This window comes from Pan troglodytes, chromosome 7, assembly GCF_028858775.2.
Source record: "Pan troglodytes isolate AG18354 chromosome 7, NHGRI_mPanTro3-v2.0_pri, whole genome shotgun sequence".
In the NCBI taxonomy this organism is placed as follows: domain Eukaryota; kingdom Metazoa; phylum Chordata; class Mammalia; order Primates; family Hominidae; genus Pan; species Pan troglodytes.
The window spans coordinates 131,228,672-131,252,468 of NC_072405.2; the positions used below are offsets into that span (position 1 = coordinate 131,228,672).

The following is a 23,797-nucleotide window of genomic DNA, read 5'->3' on the forward strand; positions in this document are numbered from 1 at the left end:
CCTGCATAGCTCCCTTGTCTTTGGGATCTGCCTGGTTGAATAAAGCACAATTTTTTGTCTCCCCTGGGTCGTAAGATAATCTTATCAGCAAAAGCCCTATCTAAGGTAGATCAGAGCTGCCTGTGACTGGGAGTGTGCAATCCAGTATAGGTAAACCCAGTGTAGTGGCATACTTAAAAGCATTTCTGTATCAGCATTATCAGTAATACATCTGACTTCTTTTTTAAAAGACAGGGTCGTGCTGTGTTGCCCAGGCTGGCGTGTAATGATTATTCACAGGTGTGATCATAGTGCACTATGGCCTCGAACTCCTGGGTTCAAGCCTCCTGCTACAGCCTCCTGAGTAGCTGCGACTATAGGCATGCACCATTGTGCTAAGCTAAATCTGATATTTTTTCCTTCATTTACCAAACTCTTTCTCTTTCATTAGAGTCTCACCTTGGATAAGAAAGAAGGATGATACTATTTTGGGCCCCTTTAACTTTAACAACCATAAACAGTTCCCTTTATTAACAAGCAACAAAGAGCATATTCCAATAATATAGTTAGATGTAAAAATTGGCAACAATATATTAATATCTGAGGACTGCAAAATATAATTTGGGAAGCCATGTCTTCTCAGTTGTTGCTGGGTATGCAGTGTCCTCCTTCTGGCTTTCAAAAGTACCATGTTAGTCCTTCTCCATGGAAATTTCTACACTTATATGGGAGCAAGGGATTGGAGGAATGGAGTAGCGAGAGTTCCCCAAATGAGGGAAACAAACTGATATGGTTAGGCTTTGTGTTCCCACACAAATCTCACCTTGAATTGTAATCCCCATAATACCCATGTGTCAAGGGAGAGATCAGGTGAAGTTAATTGAATCATGGGGGTGGTTTCCCTTATGCTGTTCTCGTGATAGTGAGTGAGTTCTCACGAGATCTGATGGTTTTATAAGGGGCTCTTCCCTTTTTGCTCAGTACGTCTCTTTCCAGCCGCCCTGTGGGGAAGGTGTCTTGCTTCCCCTTCGCCTTCCACCATGAATATAAGTTTCCTGAGGATTCCCCAGCCGTGCTGAACTGTGAGTCAATTAAACCTGTTTCCTTTATAAATTACTCAGGCAGTTCTTTATAGCAGTCTGAAAATGGACTAATAGAGTAAATTGGTACCACAGAGAGTGGAGTGCTGCTCTAAAGATACCCGAAAATGCGGAAGTGACTTTGGGACTGGGTAACAGGCAGAGGATGGAACAGTTTGGAGGGCTCAGAAGAAGACAGGAAGATGTAGGAAAGTTTGGAACTTCCTAGAGAGTTGTTGAATAGCTTTAACCAAAATGCTGATAGTGATATGGACAATAAAGTCCAGACTCAAGTGGTCTCAGATGGAGATGAGGAGCTTGTTGGGAACTGGAATAAAGGTGACTCTTGCTATGGTTTTTTTAAATTTTTCTTTCTTTCTTTCTTTTTTTTTTTTTACATGTCAGAGACTGGTCTAAGAGCTTTACATATATTAATTCCTATAATCTTTGTGATAGCCTCATTTGATAGAAGAAAAAACTGGGGCATAGGGAGGTTAAGTGACTTGTCAAGATCACATGGTCAAGGGAGTGGCACAACTGAGGTCTGATCTCAGGTGATCTGTCATCAGTTCCCATCCTCAGCTGCTACACTCTTTCTCCTCCTGTGCTCTACCCACTCCACCTGCTTCACCATCTTCCTTATGGCAGGACACCATAGCAACACCTGTGCTAAATAATTGCCGAGAAATGTAAACTCGGATGGTCAGATAGCTCCTATTTTAGCCTGTCTCTAAGTCATTAGGTGGTCTAAAACATATGAGGCCCTAAAAGGGGTACAGGGGAGGCTTTAATCGCCAGGCAGGGTGAAGAAGAGCATCGGCAGGGACTTTTCATGTTTCCATGTTTTTCCAGGGAGGAAACAAGCTCCTCCAGTGGTGGGAGATGGAAGGAGTTGAGAAGGAGCGGAGGGGCATTCTCCACCTTTGGGGGCCTTGGCGTTTTGTCCCATGAGAATGGTTCTGCCACCGTGTGCTTTGAGTTGGGAAACATTTTTAAACTCGGCTTTGTTGGATTGGGTGTGTGATTTGTGAAAGTGGATGATTGTAAGTGTCTGTTAAAGGAGCTGGGTAGCTTGAAAATCTGTAAAATCAGAAGCTGAACCATGAGGTGGGGGCAGAGGATGATGCTTCCATAGTGGTATTTACCTCCTGGACCCACACGGCCTCTCCCTGCATTCATGATGTGTGTTTGCTGACCACAGCAGCTGCACTAAGCTGGGCACAGCCCGCAGGTTCCGGGGCCTCCTGGGTTTCATAGTTTAGGGGCATGTGGCAGCACGGTGGGATGCTTTGGTAATGAGTTCACCACTGAGGCCACGTGGCTTTCACCTTAAGACATTGACAGCTGCAGCAGGTTTGAAAAAATGCAGCCACTGGTAGGACTGATCAGATCTTCTCCCCGGAAAACCAGGACAAAGCACTTGCATTAAAGAAGGCCTTCGGGGGAATGGGAACCTGAATAAGGCAAGAAGAAGCTTCTCATGATGACAATATGAGGGCTGGGGTGAAAGAGGTTATTTTAATTTAAATATTAAAACAGCTGAGTTTGAGATTGTTTCATTCCCTAAAGGGGTGAAGAAGTAAGTGTACACCTTCATTGTGTTTCATCCTCAGGGTATCCACTGAAACACATATTATCAACATTTTGTGGATAAAGAAATGGAAGCAGGAACAGATTAAGTGACTTTCCCAGGGTCATATGGCTGGTAGATAGGTAGACACCAATTTGGCCTGTAAAACAATGATTTTTACCTTACATTGTGTGGCATCTCGTCTCAAGAGAGAAACATGAACGTACTAGTACAACAAATGTGAGTGTCCAATTTTACCAGCATGAGGTGTATCTACCCCTCTGGGTCATCTGATAACCAGAAGCAGCATGCAGTTTGGCAAGGATATGCCATTATTACTGTGTTTTGTAATAGGCATTATTAGAGCAGAGAAGAATGAACTCTAAGATGTGACATGGGATTGGGCCAATGTGCTAGAAGGCCTTCCTTCCTCTATCCTTGCCTCTTTTTTAAAATGCTTAGGTCACGTCTGGGTTAAGCTATGAGGATGAGTAAAGGATCAATTGCTGATTAGGCAGCAGCTTGCAGGGACTCTAGCTAGCAGCATTGAGAGGCTGTCTCAAAGTTGCTCTAGGAGCTGCCAGCAGTGATGAAATCACATTGGCCATAGTTTCTCAATCTACAATTGGTGAAGTACTATAGGCGGTGACTCTTCAAGTGACTGCCTCCCCATAAACTCCCTTTTGATTAAAGTAACTGCACATCACTCCTTACCTTAGCGTTCTCCAACTCCAGTGCCCACAAGGGTCAGGTAAGTGAGTGAAACTCTGACAGGAGCCTGATGTAGGGACTCTGGTGAAGAGCTCAGGTGCTTTTTGATGGCTCATATAGTACTCAGTATCTATTGACTGTGGCTAGTGTTTCTTGGCTTTCTAATTTTTCAAGGAAAGCTGGAAATCTCAGTTTTTATGTGAAATTTCCCTATTCAGAAATCATTCATGCTTAAACATTAAACTTAAATAAGTACTGTGTGAGCCAATGTTGTGCAAGTCAAACTAAATATATTTGTGGCCAGTTCTAGACTCCTGTTGGCAATAGTCACCTTGCACAAAGCTTGAGTCCTTTATTCAAAGCGCCACTGTGTTGCCTTCAGCAGATTGGAGAAAAAATGGAACTGGAGCAATGGCAACCCTCTTTAGGTTATCCCTGGAGACCTTGAGAAGCATTCTCCTCAATAGGGAAGCCTAAAACCACAGGGCAACTGTTCCAACAAGTCCTTGCTCTTAGGGAACTAGAACAGAAGATACAGAGAGAGTTAAGTCATAGTAATAGAAGTAGAAGCAGAGCCATAGACTCACCAAGAAACATTTAATGGCAGAACATTCCAACTGGATAACTGTTGCCAGGTTAATCACAGGACCAAGTGGCCAGAACTTTTGCTGTGTGTAGTAGATGTTGGTGCTACTGCTGTTTTCTGAATAAACTTCTTTTTCTGTAAGACCTGGCTCCAAGACTATTAAGTCAGCTTCAGGGTTTTTTTTTTTTTTTTTTTGTCACGTTTTATCTTTACAATAAAACTCAGTGACCCAGGTAAATCTGAGTATGTCTGGGAATCTTGTAATTTCAAAGATGCTGGTGAATGCAGGAATCTGTGGTCTAATACATATATTTGCAGTAAACCCCTTTTTCTTCACTGATGGGCGCCGATGAACACGTGACCCTGCCCCCTCCTGCTGATTGGATAAGCAGGAGATACCTCAGCCAAGTTGAACAAATCAGACTCTCTACCTTGTGAGTTTGCAATCCTGTTTGTTCATCCATGATAACTGCTTGAGGTAAGAGGTGATGGAAACTCAGGACTTGAACTGCTTCTTGCGGGATGGCTATTCCCAGTAAAATTTATTAACATCCTTTACAAGGCCTAGCATGATGTGGCTTCTACTTTCTTTTCTAGTGTCATTGCTCACCAGTCTCCCTGACACTCTCCGCTCCAGCTATTCTGGGCTTCCTTCAAGCCCACGTGGGGCTGTGCAGGTGCTATTCTCACTTTCTGGTGACTAGCTAGCTCCGATATGACCTTTTGATCTCAGCCCAAATGTCACTTCAGAATGATCTAGTTATGCTTCTGATTAGATTAGATCTTCCTCCCATTCCCCACATCACTGCACAAGCTTGTGGCACTACACATTTTCTGTTTCTTCATAATGTTAGTTTACTATGACCCTAACACTGTATATGGCTTTTCTTCCTGCATCTGTTTCTTGTCACACGGGTGGCTAAGAGCCTAGACTCAGGAGTCAGAATCATTGGGTTCCAATCCTGGCTTTAGATACATGACTTTCAGCATGTTACTTGATTTCTCTGTCTTAATTTGGTCACCTATGAGGTAAAGACAGTAATGATACCTACTTTAAATGATTGGTGTGAGGTTTAAATGAAATATGCATATAAATCAATTAGCACAATGCTTCCCACACAGTATCTGCTCAATACATGTTTTCTGGTATGATTATTATCTGATTTTGTTGATTGTTCCTCAGTTTAAACTTTTGAAAGCAGGAATCTGATTGGTTCAGTTCATCTTTTCACAGTGGGTCTTATTGCAGATATCTAGTTACCAACCAGTGTTGCGTCAGAAAGGTGTGTGTATGTATGTGTGTTTGTGTGTATGTATGTGTGTGGATATGCGGAGGTGTTATGGAGTCTATAATGTTGTTTACTAATTCTGCCAGTCAGTTTTTTTCTGGGCCACAAGGAAGTGACATGCACAGATTGTTAACAAAGATAGGAGTTTATTGCAAGAACATAGATGGTGAGATAGAGGAAGAAAAGGTCACATTAGCAGTCAAGTCACTTAGGAGAGCCTAAGATGGTATGTGAGGCACATTTGTTACGAAACTAGACGACTCCCTCCATTGTCATTTGGTGAAGCCATTGGACTTGAGTGAATCTTCCTATCTTTGTGTGTGCCCTGAATTTATGCTTCCAGAAGACTAATGTTTTTTGGATAGCAACTTAAATGATTTTTTATTCTTACAATCTCTTTTTGCCATTTAGGTAATAGAAATGAGGTTCTAAGCTCATCGCAAGAAAATAATGGCACATTGAAAGGAGAAACAAAGGGTCTTTCCGTGATTTTTGTATTTCAAAAGTTTGAGACTTCAGAGGGAGCCTAAGGGTGTGTGTGCCAGAGATTTGGGAGAATGCAAATTAAGAAAGAGATAGAAACAGACTTACTGAGTTTTTGTGGCTCTGTGTGGCAAGGTGCAAAAAATATCATCCCAAGTGCATAGGAAGAATAATCCCAAGTGTCAAGAGAAGGCCTGTGTTCAACAATTGAGATGACATATCCCAAACCCAAGTGCAGCAATGACTGAAAACCAGGAGGGGACCCAAGGAGGAAGACAACTTGATGGATGCTGGTGAGGATAAAAGGCAACCCAAATCACATGCCCTCTCCCCAGCAAAGCACTGGCACTCCATAAACTCCCCCAAACTAAAGGTAACTTCTCCCAAAGAAGGGAGACCTTTAATTGCCTGAGATTAATCCCCAGTCAAATGGAGACTTGCACTAAAAATAAAGTTCAGAAGTTAAAACAAATACAATTCTCTCACACAATGGAGCTTGAAGACTAACATTCTTGCATCTAAAAAGAATATACGATGAGGTTGTTTTGGCCCCATTTGATAAGAAGCGTATATATATACATATATATACATATATATATATATATATATATATATATATATATATTTTCCCTGTAGTTAATAATAGCCACTCCAGAGATGATCAGTTCATGTGCAGTTACTTGAGTCATGCACCTGTTCCTGGTTGGCCTCATCAGCAATGGCAAGGGTAATGAGTGACTGTACCTTTTTAACACTAATGACAAATTAAGCAAGAAAAGACTTGGAGTATGAGCATATCTCAGAGATATCGTGGGCTTGGTTACAAATTACCACAATAAAGTTAATATCATGATAAAGCAAGTCAGACAAATTTTTTGCTTTCCCAGTTCATGTAAAAGTTATGTTGATAAGATACTGTAGTCTATTAAGTGCAACAGCATTATGCCTAAAACATGTACATAATTAATTTAAAAATACTTTGCTGCTAAAAACTGCTAACAATCATCTGAGTCTTAATCGTTTTGCTAGTGTAATCTTAATGTTTTTGCTAGTGTAATCTTAATCTTTTTGCTGGTGTAATCTTTTTGGTGGTGTAATCTTTTTGCTGGTAGACGGTCTTGCCTCATTGAAGGGTGTTGGTCACTGATCAGGGTGGTGGTCACTTAAGGTTGCGGTGGCTGTGGCAATATGTATATATATATATAAAACATATATTTTTTATATATAAAATATATACAAAACTATAGAGTTACATTTATATAAATATATATAAATATATATAGTTATATATATAAATATATAGTTATATCGATATAACTATAAATAAATATATAGTTATATTTATATAACTATATATTTATATACAGTTATATCGATATAACTATATATTTATATATAGTTATATCGATATAACTATATATTTATATACAGTTATATCGATATAACTATATATAAATATATAGTTATATCGATATAACTGTATATAAATATATAGTTATATTTATATAACTGTATAGAAATATATACGGTTATATTTATATAAATGTATAGAAATATATACGGTTATATTTATATAAATGTATAGAAATATATACGGTTATATTTATATAAATGTATAGAAATATATACGGTTATATTTATATATATGTATAGAAATATATACGGTTATATTTATATAAATGTATAGAAATATATACGATTATATTTATATAAATGTATAGAAATATATACGGTTACATTTATATAAATGTATAGAAATATACACGGTTACATTTATATAAATGTATAGAAATATATACGGTTACATTTATATAAATGTATAGAAATATATACGGTTACATTTATATAAATGTATAGAAATATATATGGTTACATTTATATAAATATATAGAAATATATAGTTACATTTATATAAATATAGAAATATGTATAGTTACATTTCTATAAATATATAGAAATATATATAGTTACATTTCTATAAATATATAGAAATATATAGTTACATTTATATAAATATATAGAAACATATATAGTTACATTTATATAAATGTATAGAAATATATATAGTTACATTTATATAAATGTATAGAAATATATATAGTTATATTTATATAAATGTATAGAAATATATATAGTTATATTTATACAAATATATATAAATATATAGTTATATTTATACAAATATATATAAATATATATAGTTATATTTATACAAATATATATAAATATATATAGTTATATTTATACAAATATATATAAATATATATAGTTATATTTATACAAATATATATAAATATATATAGTTATATTTATACAAATATATATAAATATATAGTTACATTTATACAAATATATATAAATATATAGTTACATTTATATAACTATATATAAATATATAGTTACATTTATATAACTACATATAAATATATAGTTACATTTATATAACTACATATAAATATATAGTTACATTTATATAACGACATATAAATATATAGTTACCGTTATATAACTACATATGAATATATAGTTACCGTTATATAACTATATATGAATATAGTTACCGTTATATAACTATATATGAATATATAGTTACCTTTATATAACTATATATGAATATATAGTTACCTTTATATAACTATATATGAATATATAGTTACCTTTATATAACTATATATGAATATATAGTTACCTTTATATAACTATATATGAATATATACTTATCTTTATATAACTATATATGAATATATAGTTATCTTTATATAACTATATCTGAATATATAGTTATCTTTATATAACTATATCTGAATATATAGTTATCTTTATATAACTATATCTGAATATATAGTTATCTTTATATAACTATATCTGAATATATAGTTATCTTTATATAACTATATCTGAATATATAGTTATCTTTATATAACTATATCTGAATATATAGTTATCTTTATATAACTATATCTGAATATATAGTTATCTTTATATAACTATATCTGAATACATAGTTATCTTTATATAAATATATCTGAATACATAGTTATCTTTATATAAATATATCTGAATACATAGTTATCTTTATATAAATATATCTGAATATATAGTTATCTTTATATAAATATATCTGAATATATAGTTATCTTTATATAAATATATCTGAATATATAGTTATCTTTATATAAATATATCTGAATATATAGTTATCTTTATATAAATATATCTGAATATATAGTTTTCTTTATATAAATATATCTGAATATATAGTTATCTTTATAAATATATCTGAATATATAGTTTTCTTTATATAAATATATCTGAATATAAAGTTTTCTTTATATAAATATATCTGAATATATAGTTTTCTTTATATAAATGTATCTGAATATATAGTTTTCTTTATATAAATATATCTGAATATATAGTTTTCTTTATATAAATATATCTGAATATATAGTTATCTTTATATAAATATATATAAATATATAGTTATCTTTATATAAATATATACAGATATATATAGTTATCTTTAAATATATATAGATATATATATTTATATTTAGATAAATATATGTAGATATATATAGTTATATTTAGATAATTATATGTAGATATATATAGTTATATTTAGATAATTATATATAGATACATATAGTTATGTTTAGATATATATAGATATATATAGTTATGTTTAGATAAATATAGATATATATAGTGATGTTTAGATAAATATATAGATATATATAGTTATATTTAGATAAATATATATAGATATATATAGTTATATTTAGATAAATATATATAGATATATAGTTATATTTAGATAAATATATATAGATATGTATAGTTATATTTATATAAATATATATAGTTGTATTTATATAAATATATAAAAATATATATAGTTATATTTATATAAATATAGAAAAACATATATAGTTATATTTATATAAATATAAAAAAACATATATAGTTATATTTATATAAATATATATAAATTTATATTTATATTTATATAAATATAAATATATAGTTATATTTATATAAATACACATAAATATATATAAATATGTGGTTATATTTATATAAATACATATAAATATAGTTATATTTCTATAAATACATATAAATATATTTATATTTATATAAATATAGTTATATTTCTATAAATACATATAAGTATATTTATATTTATATAAATATATATAAATATATGTAGTTATATTTGTATATATAAGTATATGTAGTTATATTTGTATATATAAGTATATGTAGTTATATTTGTATATATAAGTATATGTAGTTATATTTGTATATATAAATATATGTAGTTATATTTATATATAAATATATGTAGTTATATTTATATATAAATATATGTAGTTATATTTATATATAAATATATGTAGTTATATTTATATATAAATATATGTAGTTATATTTATATTTATACATATAAATATATAGCTATATTTAGATACATAAATATATAGCTATATTTAGATACATAAATATATAGTTGTCTTTAGATACATAAATATATAGTTATATTTAGATACATAAATATATAGTTAGATACATAAATATATAGTTATATTTAGATACATAAATATATAGTTATATTTATGTACATAAATATATAGTTATATTTAGATACATAAATATATAGTTATATTTAGATACACAAATATATAGTTATATTTAGATACACAAATATATAGTTATATTTAGATACATAAATATATAGTTATATTTAGATACATAAATATATAGTTATATTTAGATACATAAATATATAGTTATATTTAGATACATAAATATATAGTTATATTTAGATACATAAATATATAGTTATATTTAGATACATAAATATATAGTTATATTTAGATACATAAATATATAGTTATATTTAGATACATAAATATATAGTTATATTTAGATACATAAATATATAGTTATATTTAGATACATTATGTACATAAATATATAGTTATATTTATGTACATTATGTACATAAATATATAGTTATATTTATGTACATAAATATATAGTTATATTTATGTACATAAATATATAGTTATATTTATGTACATAAATATATAGTTATATTTATGTACATAAATATATAGTTATATTTATGTACATAAATATAGACTTATATTTATGTACATAAATATAGACTTATATTTATGTACATAAATATAGACTTATATTTATGTACATAAATATAGAGTTATATAGTTATAGTTTTATATATATAAATATATAAAATATATAGTTATATTTATATATATAAATATATAGTTATATTTATATATATAAATATATAGTTATATTTATATATATAAATATATAGTTATATTTATATATATAAATATATAGTTATATTTATATATATAAATATATAGTTATATTTATATATATAAATGTATAGTTATATTTATATATATAAATGTATAGTTATATTTATATATATAAATGTATAGTTATATTTATATATATAAATGTATAGTTATATTTATATATATAAATGTATAGTTATATTTATATATATAAATGTATAGTTATATTTATATATATAAATGTATAGTTATACTTATATATATAAATGTATAGTTATACTTATATATATAAATGTATAGTTATACTTATATATAAATATATAGTTATACTTATATATAAATATATAGTTATATTTATATATAAATAGTTATATTTATATATAAATATATAGTTATATTTATATATAAATAGTTACATTTATATATAAATAGTTACATTTATATATATAAATGTATAGTTACATTTATATATATAAATGTATAGTTACATTTATATATATAAATGTATAGTTACATTTATATATATAAATGTATAGTTACATTTATATATATAAATGTATAGTTACATTTATATATAAATGTATAGTTACGTGTATCTATATAAATATATAGTTACGTGTATCTATATAAATATATAGTTACGTGTATCTATATAAATATATAGTTACGTATATATATAAATATATAGTTACGTATATATATAAATATATAGTTACATGTATATATATAAATATATAGTTACATGTATATATAAATATATAGTTATATGTATAGATATAAATATATAGTTATATGTATATATATAAATATAGTTATATGTATATATATAAATATAGTTATATGTATATATAAATATATAGTTATATGTGTATATATAAATATATAGTTATATGTGTATATATAAATATATAGTTATATGTGTATATATAAATATATAGTTATATGTGTATATATAAATATATAGTTATATGTGTATATATAAATATATAGTTATATGTGTATATATAAATAGATAGTTATATGTGTATATATAAATAGATAGTTATATGTGTATATATAAATAGATAGTTATATGTGTATATATAACTATATAGTTATATCTACATAACTATATAGTTATATCTACATAACTATATAGTTATATCTATATAACTATATAGTTATATCTATATATAAATATAGTTATATCTATATATAAATATATAGTTATATTTAATATAACTATATATAGAACTGTATATATTCATGTTTATATATTTATATTTATATATAAATATATATATTTATATATAAGGATAACTATAGTTATATTTATATAACTATACATAGTTATATATAATTATATATATAACTATATATAAATGTAACTATATAGTTATATTTATATAACTATATATAGTTATATATAAATATATATATAAATATAACTATATATATTTATATTTATATAACTATATGTAAAGTTATAATTATATAACTATATATAAAGTTATCTTTATATAACTATAAAGTTATATTTATATAATTGTATATAAATATATAAAGTTATATTTATATAAATGTAGGTAAATATATGAATATATATAAATATATGAAGTTATATTTATGTAAATATATAAATATATAAAGTTATATTTATATAAGTATATAAATATATAAAGTTATATTTATATAAATATATAAATATATAAAGTTATATTTATATAAATATATAAATATATAAAGTTATATTTATATAAATATATAAATATATAAAGTTATATTTATATAAATATATAAATATATAAAGTTATATTTACATAAATATATAAATATATAAAGTTATATTTATATAAATGTATATAAATACATATAATGATATTTATATAAATATATAGAAATATATAGAAATATGTATAGTTATATTCATATAAATATATAGAAATATATAATTATATTTATATAAACATATAGAAATATAGTTATATTTATATAAATATATATAAATATATGGAAATATATATAGTTATATTTATATAAATATATAGAAATATATATAAATATATATTTATATTTATATAAATATGTAAATATATAGAAATATATAGAAATATGTATAGTTATATTTATATATAAATATATCAAAATATATATAGTTATATTTCTATATATAAATATATAGAAATATATAGTTATATTTATAAAAATATTTAGAAATATATATAGTTATACTGATATAAATATATGTAATATATATAAATATATAGAAATATATAGTTATAGTTATATAAATATATATATATTTATATAAACATATGTTTATATAAATATATATATAGTTATATAAATATATATTTATATAAATATATATATATTTATATAAGTATATATATTTATATAAATATATATATTTATATAAATATATATATTTATACAAATATATATTTATATAAATATATATATATTTATATAAATATATATTTATATAAATATATATATATTTATATAAACATATATTTATATAAATATATATAAATATATATTTATATTTACATAAATATATAGTTATATTTATATAAATTTATATGAGTATATATGAATATATATAGTTATATTTATATATGTTTATATAAATATATAGTTATATTTATATATATTTATATAAACATATAAATATATATAGTTATGTTTATATAAATATATAAATATACAAATATATATAAATATATATAGTTATATTTATATAACTATATATATAGTTATATTTATATAAATATATATAGTTATATTTATATAAATACATATAAATACATATAGTTATATTTATATAAATATATATAAATACATATAGTTATATTTATATAAATATATATAAATACATATAGTTACATTTATATAAACATATATAAATACATATAGTCATATTTATATAAATATATATAAATACATATAGTTATATTTATATAAATATATATCCATACATATAGTTATATTTATATAAATATATATCCATACATATAGTTATATTTATAGAAATATATATAAATACATATAGTTATATTTATATAAATATAGATAAATATATAGTTATATTTATGTAAATATAGATAAATATATAGTTATATTTATATAAATATAGATAAATATGTATATTTATATTTATATAAATATAGATAAATATATATAGTTATATTTATATAAATATATAAAAATATATATATATAGTGGCGTTTTTTTGTTTGTTTGTTTTTGAGATGGAGTCTCACTCTGTCACCCAGGCTGGAGTGCAGTGGCATGATTTCAGCTCACCGCAAGCTCCACCTCCTGGGTTCACAGCATTCTCCTGCCTTAGCCTCCCAAGTAGCTGGGACTACAGGTGCCTACCACCACGCCCAGCTAATTTTGTTTTTGTATTTTTGGTAGAGATTGGGTTTCACCGTGTTAGCCAGGTTCTTCTCGATCTCCTGACCTCGTGATCTGCCCGCCTTGGCTTCCCAAAGTGCTGAGATTACAGGTGTGAGCCATCGCGCCTGGCCAGCAATTTCTTATAATAAGAGAACAATGAAATTTGCCACATTTCAAGAAAGAATTCTCTGTGACATATGAATTTTTTATAGCATTTTACCCCCAGTAGATCTTCTTTCAAAGTTGGAGCCAATCCTCGTAAACTCTGCCATTCTTTATCAACTAAGTTGACGTAATATGCTAAATCTTGTCTTGTCATTTCAGCAGTGTTTGTATCATCTTTACCAGGAGTAGATTGCATCCCAAGAAACCAACTTTCTTTGCTCATCCATAAAAAGTAACTTCTCATCCATTCAAGTTTTCTCATGAGACTGTAGCAATTTGGTCACACCTTCAGGCTTCACTTCTAGTTCTCTTGTTATTTCCATCCCATCTGCAGTTATTCCCTTCAATTAAGTCTCAAGCTCTTCAAAGTCATCCATGAGGATTGGAATCAGCTTTCTTAAAACTCTGGTTTATGTTGATATTTTGACCTCCTTCCATGAATCACCAATGTTCTTAATGGCATCTAAAATGGTGAATCCTTTCCAAAAGTTTTTCAATTTACTTATCCCAGACCGATCAGAGAAATTACTATCTATGGCAGCTATTGCCTTACAAAATGTATTTCTTAAATAATAAAACTTGAAAGTTGAAATTAACCCCTTGATTCATAGGCCGCAGAATGGACGTTGTGTTAGCAGGCATGATAACAACATTTATCCACTTATACATCTCTATCAGAGCTGTTGGTTGACCAGGTGCATTGTCAATGAGCAGCCATATTTTTAAAAGAATCTTTTTTCAAAGAAGTAAGTCTTGACAGTGGACTTAAAATATTCAGTAAATCATGCTGTAAATAGATGTGAGGTCATCCATTGTGTTTAAATAAAATTTAAAACAATAAAATCTCATTGAGCACAGGCAGAGCAGATTTCTTAAGGCCCTTAGGATTTTCAGAATGGTAAATGAACACTTCAGTTTAAAAATCACCAGTTGCCTTAGCTCCTAATCAGAGAGTCAGCCTGTGCTTTGAAGCTTCAAAGCCAGGCACTGACTTCTCTCTAGCTATGATAGTCCTTGATGGCATCTTCTTCCAAATTAAGACTGTTTTGTCTACACTGAAAATTTGTTTAGAGTAGTTACCTTTATCAATGATCTTAACTAGACCTTCTGTATAACTTGCTGAGTCTTCTGCATCAGATTTTGCTGCTTCACCTTGTACTTTTATGTTATAGAGAAAGTTTCTTTCCTTAAACCTCATGAATCAACCTCTGGTAGCTTCCAAATTTTCTTCTGCAGCTTCTTCACCTCTTTCAGCCTTCACAGAATTGAAGATTAGGGCCTTTGTCTGGCTTAAGCTTTGGCTTAAGGGAATGTTGTGTCTAGTTTGATCTATCCAGATCTCTAAAGCTTTCTGCATATGCTGTTTCTTATCATTATTCATATCACTTTCTTATCATTAATGTGTTCAATGGAATAACATTTTTAATCTCCTTTGAATTAACAATGTTAATTTTCTTTGCATTAACAATGTTGCTAACTGATGCAAGAGAATGAGCTTTTGGCCTGTTTTTGGCATAACTTCCTCACTAAAAATCATTTGTAGCTTTTGATTTAAAGTGGGAGATGTACGACTCTTCCCTTCACTTAGACACTTAGAAGCCATTGTAGGGTTATTAATTGGCTTAATTTTAATATCATTGTATCTCAGGCAATAAAGAAGCCCAAGGAGACAGGGAGAGATAGGAGAACGGTCAGTCAGTGGAGCAGTCACAATATACATAACGTTTATCAATTAAGTTCACAGTTTTATATGGGAGTGGTTCATGGCACCCCCAAACAGTTATAGTAACATCAAAGATCACTGATCACAGGTCACCATAACAGATATAATAATAATGAAAACACCTGAAATATTGCAAGAATTACCCAAATGTGACACAGAAACATGAAGTGACCACATGCTGTTGGAGAAATGGTGCTGATAGACTTGCTTGAAGCAGAGCTGCCACAAATCTCCCATTTGTAAAAAAAAAAAAAATGCAGTACATGATCAAGTGAATCACAATAAAATGAGATATGCGTGTACTTTCCTGGGAGAGTAACTGGGTTTGTGGCAGACATTTAAGGATTTGTAGACTTTTTAAAGATAGAGGATGCTTGGACCATGAGGCTTTAGGGAGAGGAGCAGGACACTAAAGTGGATTAAGTTTCATAAAATAGAGTCCCATTGGGTGCTCTGGTTAATTTCATGTAGGATTTGCTTTGCATTTTTAGAAGAGGACTGTTACAGATTCGACACTCTGTGTGGGGTCTGGGGGACTCTGAGGCAAGGCTGCATTCCCATGAAGTATAGATTTAAAAACAGGATTGTTGGGGGAGGAGAGAAATTTGAATTCAGTCAATGCATTAATAGATTGAGGGTGCTAAGATTTCTGGTCATCTTAGGGAGGCCAGACGAAAGCTGAAATCTTATGAGTAATACTGAGCGACATTTTAAGAGGAAGACATATATGATAGAAAGTAACCAAGAAAACAAAACCGTGTTATAGAAAAGATGGCTGAAGGACCTGGGAATATTTACCCAGGCTCCAGAAAGAAAGCTCAAGGGGACATGATTACCAGCTTTTAATATTCAAAAGCTTGTCACTTGGAAGAGGGATTGCACTTACTCAGAAAGGCCTCAAGCCAGACCTAGGATCACTAGGCGGGAGTTATAGAAAGACAACTTTTAATTCACTGCATAGAGTAGGCAATTCAAATAGAGATGTCTGAGGATGGGATAAACTGAGTTCATGGACTGGTTCAAAAAAGGAATTCAAGCATACATCGGCAGGAATATTATAGAAGTGTGGTGGTGCATGTAGTAGTTAAGACATAGAGATAAACCTGGGTTCCAATTTTAATTCTTCCACTTACTAAATATGGGACCTATGGCAAGTTGCTTAATTTTTCTGCTTCAATTTCATAATGTTTAAAATGCAGTTAATATCCACTGCAGAAATGTCAGCAATAATTAAAACAATTAACTTTTGTCCTTAGTGTCTAAAGAGAGACAGGTAGGGGTGTGTGTGTGTGTGTGTGTGTGTGTGTTGCACATACATGCAACATTTCTGGTTTCTCCTAGCCTGAAGTGTTATGATTCCAAAGGCTTTGGGAAAGAAAAGTTTTAAAAAACTAGCTATCCTTCTGCGTTTCTTAGATATTCCCCAGTATTTTGATATGTGCTTAAAGCCTTTGAAAGTGTTCCAGTTTCTTTCTCTTTTTTTTTTTTTGAGATGGAATCAGTCTCAACTCTGTTGCCCAGGCTGGAGTGCAGTGCATGATCTAAGCTCACTACAACTTCCACCTCCCAGATTCAAGTAATTCTCCTGCCTCAGCCTCCTGAGTAGCTGGGATTACATGTACATGCCACCACACCCAGCTAATTTTTGTAATTTTAGTAGAGACCAGGTTTTGGTATGTTGGCCAGGCTGGTCTCGAACTCCAGACCTCATGTGACCCGTCCACCTCAGCTTCCCATAGTGCTGGGATTACAGGCGTGAGCCACCACACTCGCCATGTTCCAGTTTCTTATAAAATTGTTTTAATATGGTATTTCCCCGTCAAAAATTCAGTTTAAAGCAGATAGAAAATATTTGATGCTCATCTTAATGCTACCCACAACTGAGAAACGCCTCTCAATTTGCTTGTACAGAATGAGGTATGAGGATTTTTTTACAGAGGAGTGGAAAAGACAGAGAAGGATGAGCAATGACAATTCAGTTCCCTAGTTAACAGCATGATTTGATTGTGTTTACGTATGAGACTTGTGTTTGGGGACCTCTGAGCCTTACAGTGCACGTTTATCAAATTGCGAACAGCACCACTTATGCGCTGCCTATGATAAAGCACTACCACACAGCCGAATAGCTCTCCCAGCAGAAGATGATTATTTCCCAAGATGAAAGCTGACTACCAGACCTACCTGATGCCAAAGCAATTCATCAATTCAGTGACAAAGAAAAAAAAATTAGAACAACCACTCCTTTGGTGTAATGCAGAGGAAACAATTGGTTGATTGACTGTGACTGAATTTTGGCTGCAAACACAGCCAAAGCAAACCTAAAACAGTATGAGATATTCCTCAGAATTTCCATTATAATGTAATTGTTTCTGCTAAACTTTGTTTTCCAATTTGCTCCCACATTAACTGTAGGGGTAGAAGTTAAGTGGTCAATCATCATTAAGGGAACTAGATTTGTTTGCTAACAAAAATTGTGGTATACATTTTGAATTTGATGTCACTGGGTAGTTTTTCAATGCAAACTTACGTGGAGGGGAACTATTTTGTTTGTAAAGGAAGAAATACTATCCTGATATCAATACACTGCATAGCAGACATCTCGAAATCTAAGGGCAACCACTGTTTGAGTTTTGTTTTTCCAGCTACAAGCAAGATGAAGTGGAATAACCCTGGGCTTTGAAGTCAGAAGGAACTCATTCATTTGTTCATTTATTCAATATATTCTTCTTGAGCTCCTTCTATGTGTCAGGTACTATTAGGCTGGTGCCAAAGTAATTGCAGTTTTTGCCATTGAAAGTAATGGCAAAAATCGCAATTACTTTGGCACCAACCTAACATGTTAGGCTCTGGGGACTTAGCAACAGACTGATGGGCTGCTTGCTTCCACAGATATTATAATTTAGTAGGAGGGTGGAGGTGGAGAGGTCTGACAACAAACATATAAATACTCCTCAGCTCCCAGCCTCCATATTTTCTATTTTTGTGATATAGGGTAAGTTATTAATTACTCGGTGATATCTCACACAGCAGGTGCTCAGCAAGTGTTGGTTCTCTACCCTTCTCTACTCCTGACCCTACAGGGTGCAAGTGAAAAGACAAACTGACTCTTTCTCAATGTGATTGATGCCTTTTTTGAAACCAGGGAAATGAAGATCTTTGTCATCTCCATGAACCACAGATAGATTTGGAATGAGCTGGCTACATTGTCTAACGTCCCTGTGAGTGTCTTTCTTTCAAGTCTGAGAGTGAATCATCCTCTTATATTTTACTCTCCGTTTTGCCTTGACAAAGAGAATGCTTTGGGACAAACGGCTCTGAAACTATAAATGTTACTTTAAAAAAAAACTACTGCAAATTGCTTGTACTGACTTATTCTACCTTTTACTGAATTCTGCCAATTAAGGTGTTTAAGAAAAGCTGTGAAATGTAATGGTTCTTAGAATCACTTTCTAGTAGATAGAGCTCCTCTTGGGTCAGCTTGACTGTATGATCGCCTCACTAGATTGGGACATAGAAGACAGAGGGTGAATTTATTGATAAGGAAATATCATTAATTGTTATAATTTTAATGCAAATACTATTTATGATGGATTAAAAAATGTAGTCTGTAATGATGTTTCTCAAAATATGTCCAGAGTTCCAAACACTTGAGTTCAAACAAATATTTACACTATAGCTTGCTGGTGTATTGAAGGAATGGGTATGATGTGAATTGAATAGTCCTTTCACTCTCTCCCACTACCCTTCTCTTGCTCCAGGCAATTGTAATATATATTTTATCCTTAGCATAGATTTTATATGAGACACCAACATCTTTTCTTCTTGAAGAAATAACAGTAAATCTATACTATGTGGCAGAAAAACTATTAACAAACAGCTTCGTATATTAACAAAACTCCCAGTCTCCCAACAAAATGCATATGTCACTCAGGTAGCTATCAAGTAGTTCTTCAGTTGTGTGTTAATTGAGGACAGGAACCAAAAGAAATTGTGGAGAAGACTAGAAGAGACAAAAGGGTTTTTTTTTCTTTAAGTTCTGGGATACATGTGCTGAACGTACAGGTTTGTTACATAGGTATACGTGTGCCATGGTGGTTTACCGCACCCATCAACCCGTCATCTAGGTGTTAAGTACCACATGCATTAGATATTTATCCTAATGCTGTCCCGACAAGAGGGATTTTTGTTGGAAAAGGCAGAGAGTTACTGGCAGGAGGAAAACAACAACAAAAAGAAAGGACAAAGGGACTAGGAGGCCGAAAGTATGTTATTGGAGATCTTGAGAGCATGGAGGTGGTTAGGAAAAAGATTTGACTTTGTGAGTAGCTGCCATATGTGACATATATAGACAGGGAGAATGATAATGGAAAGAGGCTTTAAGAAGTTTGGCTTTGCATTATAAATGTAATCTACTCCTGGCTCCTTTTTAGGGAACTACAGTAAAGACATAAATTACATTCAATTATTGTGTCTGCAGGATCTTTTTTTTTTTTTTTTTTTGCATGTAATACTAAAGAGAGTTGAGGCCTCTGAATGGCTTTATAAAGGTTAACTTTGAATAAAGCATTTGAACCATTCTGCCATTTTTGTGCCTTAAAACTCCCTGTTTCTCCAGGCATCCTATAAGATATATCTTCAGTATTGAGAAGAAATAGCTGAAAATCCAAGGGCTTTGAAGTTAGACAAATCTGGGTTTGACTTCTAACTGCTCACTTGCTAGCTGTTTCTCATAGTGCAATATCACCTCATAGGGCAGTATTACCTCAGTTTCCTCATCTATAATATGGAGTTAAGAGTGTCTACTCTGTAGGACTGTTGTAATCATCAAAATAAAACATCTAGCAAATATCATAAAAGAACTAGGGCTTCATCAGTCCAAGTCCTGCCAGAAAACATGGCCCATTCAAATTAGGAAAACTTGAGGAAAATGTAGAGCAGGGCAATGTGTAGGCAGGGCAGAGGAAAACTACAAAATATAGTACAATATTCTGGGGTCACCAACTTTAGGCCTGAAGATGTGAGCAGAAGAAGTGTTTCCTGGGATCCAGGGAGAACCTAAGAAGGCTGTGTAGGGAGAACTATCAGGCAGGTGCTGAGACCTTTTGTGGAGAGATGTGCCCAGCCCGTGGCAATCACTGGGGAATTGGGAAATGAATTGTGTAGCTTTCTTCCCTCTCTTTTCGTCCCTCTAGTTTCCTCCAGGGTCTTCTATTGGTTAAACCTAACTTGAAGCCATTTGGTAAGGAAGTCCATTAAGGTCACAGGAGTGAGCTGTGAAACAGATTAAATAAGGATTGAGAGTTGATCTGGGGCAAACTAAACAGACTCATCGTGCTCAGTAAGTATCAATTCCCTTATTTTTCTTCCCAATAGCGTGGAAAAGAGGATGTCTTTCCCATGGAAGAATAATCATACAGTAGAGGTGTCATTAGTCCCTGAAAGACTATCCCTTACATGTAAGTTCTTCAGATTGTGATACATCACAGACACAGCTCTGGAGTTGGAAATCAACACCTATCAATCTTTGTTCAAAGGATCAGCAGGAAGAGCGCGGCTAGTCTAGTGGCCGGCTCTCTGAGAGTGAGTGATGCAGAGAACTTGCTATGCTGGTCAGAGATAAACAGGAGCTCTTGTTTCGACAGTGGCTTTTCAAGTTTGCCTCTTGGCATGAAGCTGACTTTGGCAGAGGGTATCATATAAACAGGGCATATGCCCAAGCATGTAAGCCAGGCCCAACTTGTTGGATATATTTTCACCCTCCAGCGCAAGACTCATGGCTATCTGACAAAGCTGATGGTAGGGAATTTTTTCAGAAGACTGACCTCTTGGACTTTTTTCAAAATTTGTACATACACTGAAGACTGTTTGGGAAAGAGAATGCTTGGTCATTACTTTGGCAGAGCTTTGATTCACTTCACTTGTTAAGCTCCTGACCTTTGAATGAATAACTCTTCTCCTTTGCTTCCTTAATGGCAGTCCCCCAGAAGATATATTCATATCCTAGTCCCCAGAACCTGTGAATGTTGTGATGTTTGGGAAAGTGTCTTTGCAAATGTCATTAAGTTAAGGATATTGAGAAGAGGCGATCATTCTGAATTATCTGGATGGGTCCTAGATCCAATAGCAAGCATGCTTATAAGATACACATGGGGGATAGATACAATGAGAAAAAGGCTATGTGAAGATGGAGGCAGAGATTAGTGTAATGTAGCCACAAGCCAACAAAGCTGGCAGGCATCAGAAACTGGAAGAGACGTGGAACAAATTTTTCCCTAGGGGTTTTGTGGGGAGTATGACCCTGGTTGTAGACTTCTGGCCTCCAGAATGCTGAGGAAATCATGAGGAAATAAATTTCCATCATTGCAAGACACTAAGTTTGTGGTAATTGGTCGCAGCAGCCCCAGGACACAAATATACCTCCTATAAAACCATCTATGTTAGCACTATGACTGCTAAGCACTCTGAATATTAGCAGCCTGAAGAACTATAGAAATAGTGCAGATTTTATATACTTGAAAATTTGGTTCTTATCACAAAAGAAACTGATAAGTATGGAGGTAATGCGTATGTTAATTAGTTTGATTTAGTCATTCCACAATACACATATTTCAAAACATCATGTTATACACCATAAATATTTAAAAAACCACATTTTTATTTTTCAATTAAAATATGAATAAAAGAAAAATGGTACAGAGTATAAATATCTCGGAATGTATTTTTCTGAAGTTTCTGAGAAGTCATCACAAATCCTGGGAAGTTGTGCTAATTTATACCTTAAGTACTTGCAATGAAACATTACATTAAAAGAGAGGCAGAAGGAAGAACATTGGAAGACATGTGTTCTATACCGGTAGCTACTCACTGGCCGCTTGACCTTGGAAAAGTCATTCAAGTATTCTAAGCCTAGATTTTCGTACCTCCAAACCACTTGTCTGACCAACTTTACAAGGTTGGCAAAGATATTAAATTATAAAATGTGCTTTGAAACAAAGTGCTATCCATTAAACTAACATGTTACACAATTTGTTATTCACAATATATACAGAACATATATTTATTGAGTTAAATGAAACCTAATAACTCAGAGCTTGTCATGATTTAGAAAAAAGTCTACATAGAAGTCAGAAAATCAGGGATTCAGTCCTGGCTCTGTCATGAAGTAACCAGTTAAATGACCTTGGACAAGTTATTATATCATTTAGGGCTACAGTTTTCTTAATTACTAAATGAAGGAGTTGTATTTGATCATCTCTAATGCTTCTCCAAGCTCTCTGATTCTATAGTATTTTAAGAATATTAAGATTAGCAGGGTGGTTCTCTCTCTTGGTGAGCTTGTCCCTCTCAAGGTTTAACTTTTCACTAAATTCTGATAATCCTGAATTTGTCCACTGAGCTTCAGATTCATATAACCAATTATCTGGATGTCACAAAGTGTATCAGCTGAGATTCTCTGAATGTAAAAGAAAGGCAATACAAAATTTATTTGCAC

General features: G+C 30.7%; 1 long non-coding RNA gene across 1 annotated transcript in view; it reads left to right on the forward strand.

Annotated features, from left to right (window-relative positions):
* Positions 1-977: 977 nt before the first annotated feature.
* LOC134810795 (uncharacterized) overlaps positions 978-23,797 on the forward strand; it is a 501,171-nt gene continuing 478,351 nt past the window's right edge. The window contains exon 1 of the long non-coding RNA XR_010159384.1: positions 978-1,061. This is a non-coding gene — a long non-coding RNA (uncharacterized LOC134810795). The remainder of the gene's footprint in view (positions 1,062-23,797) is intronic.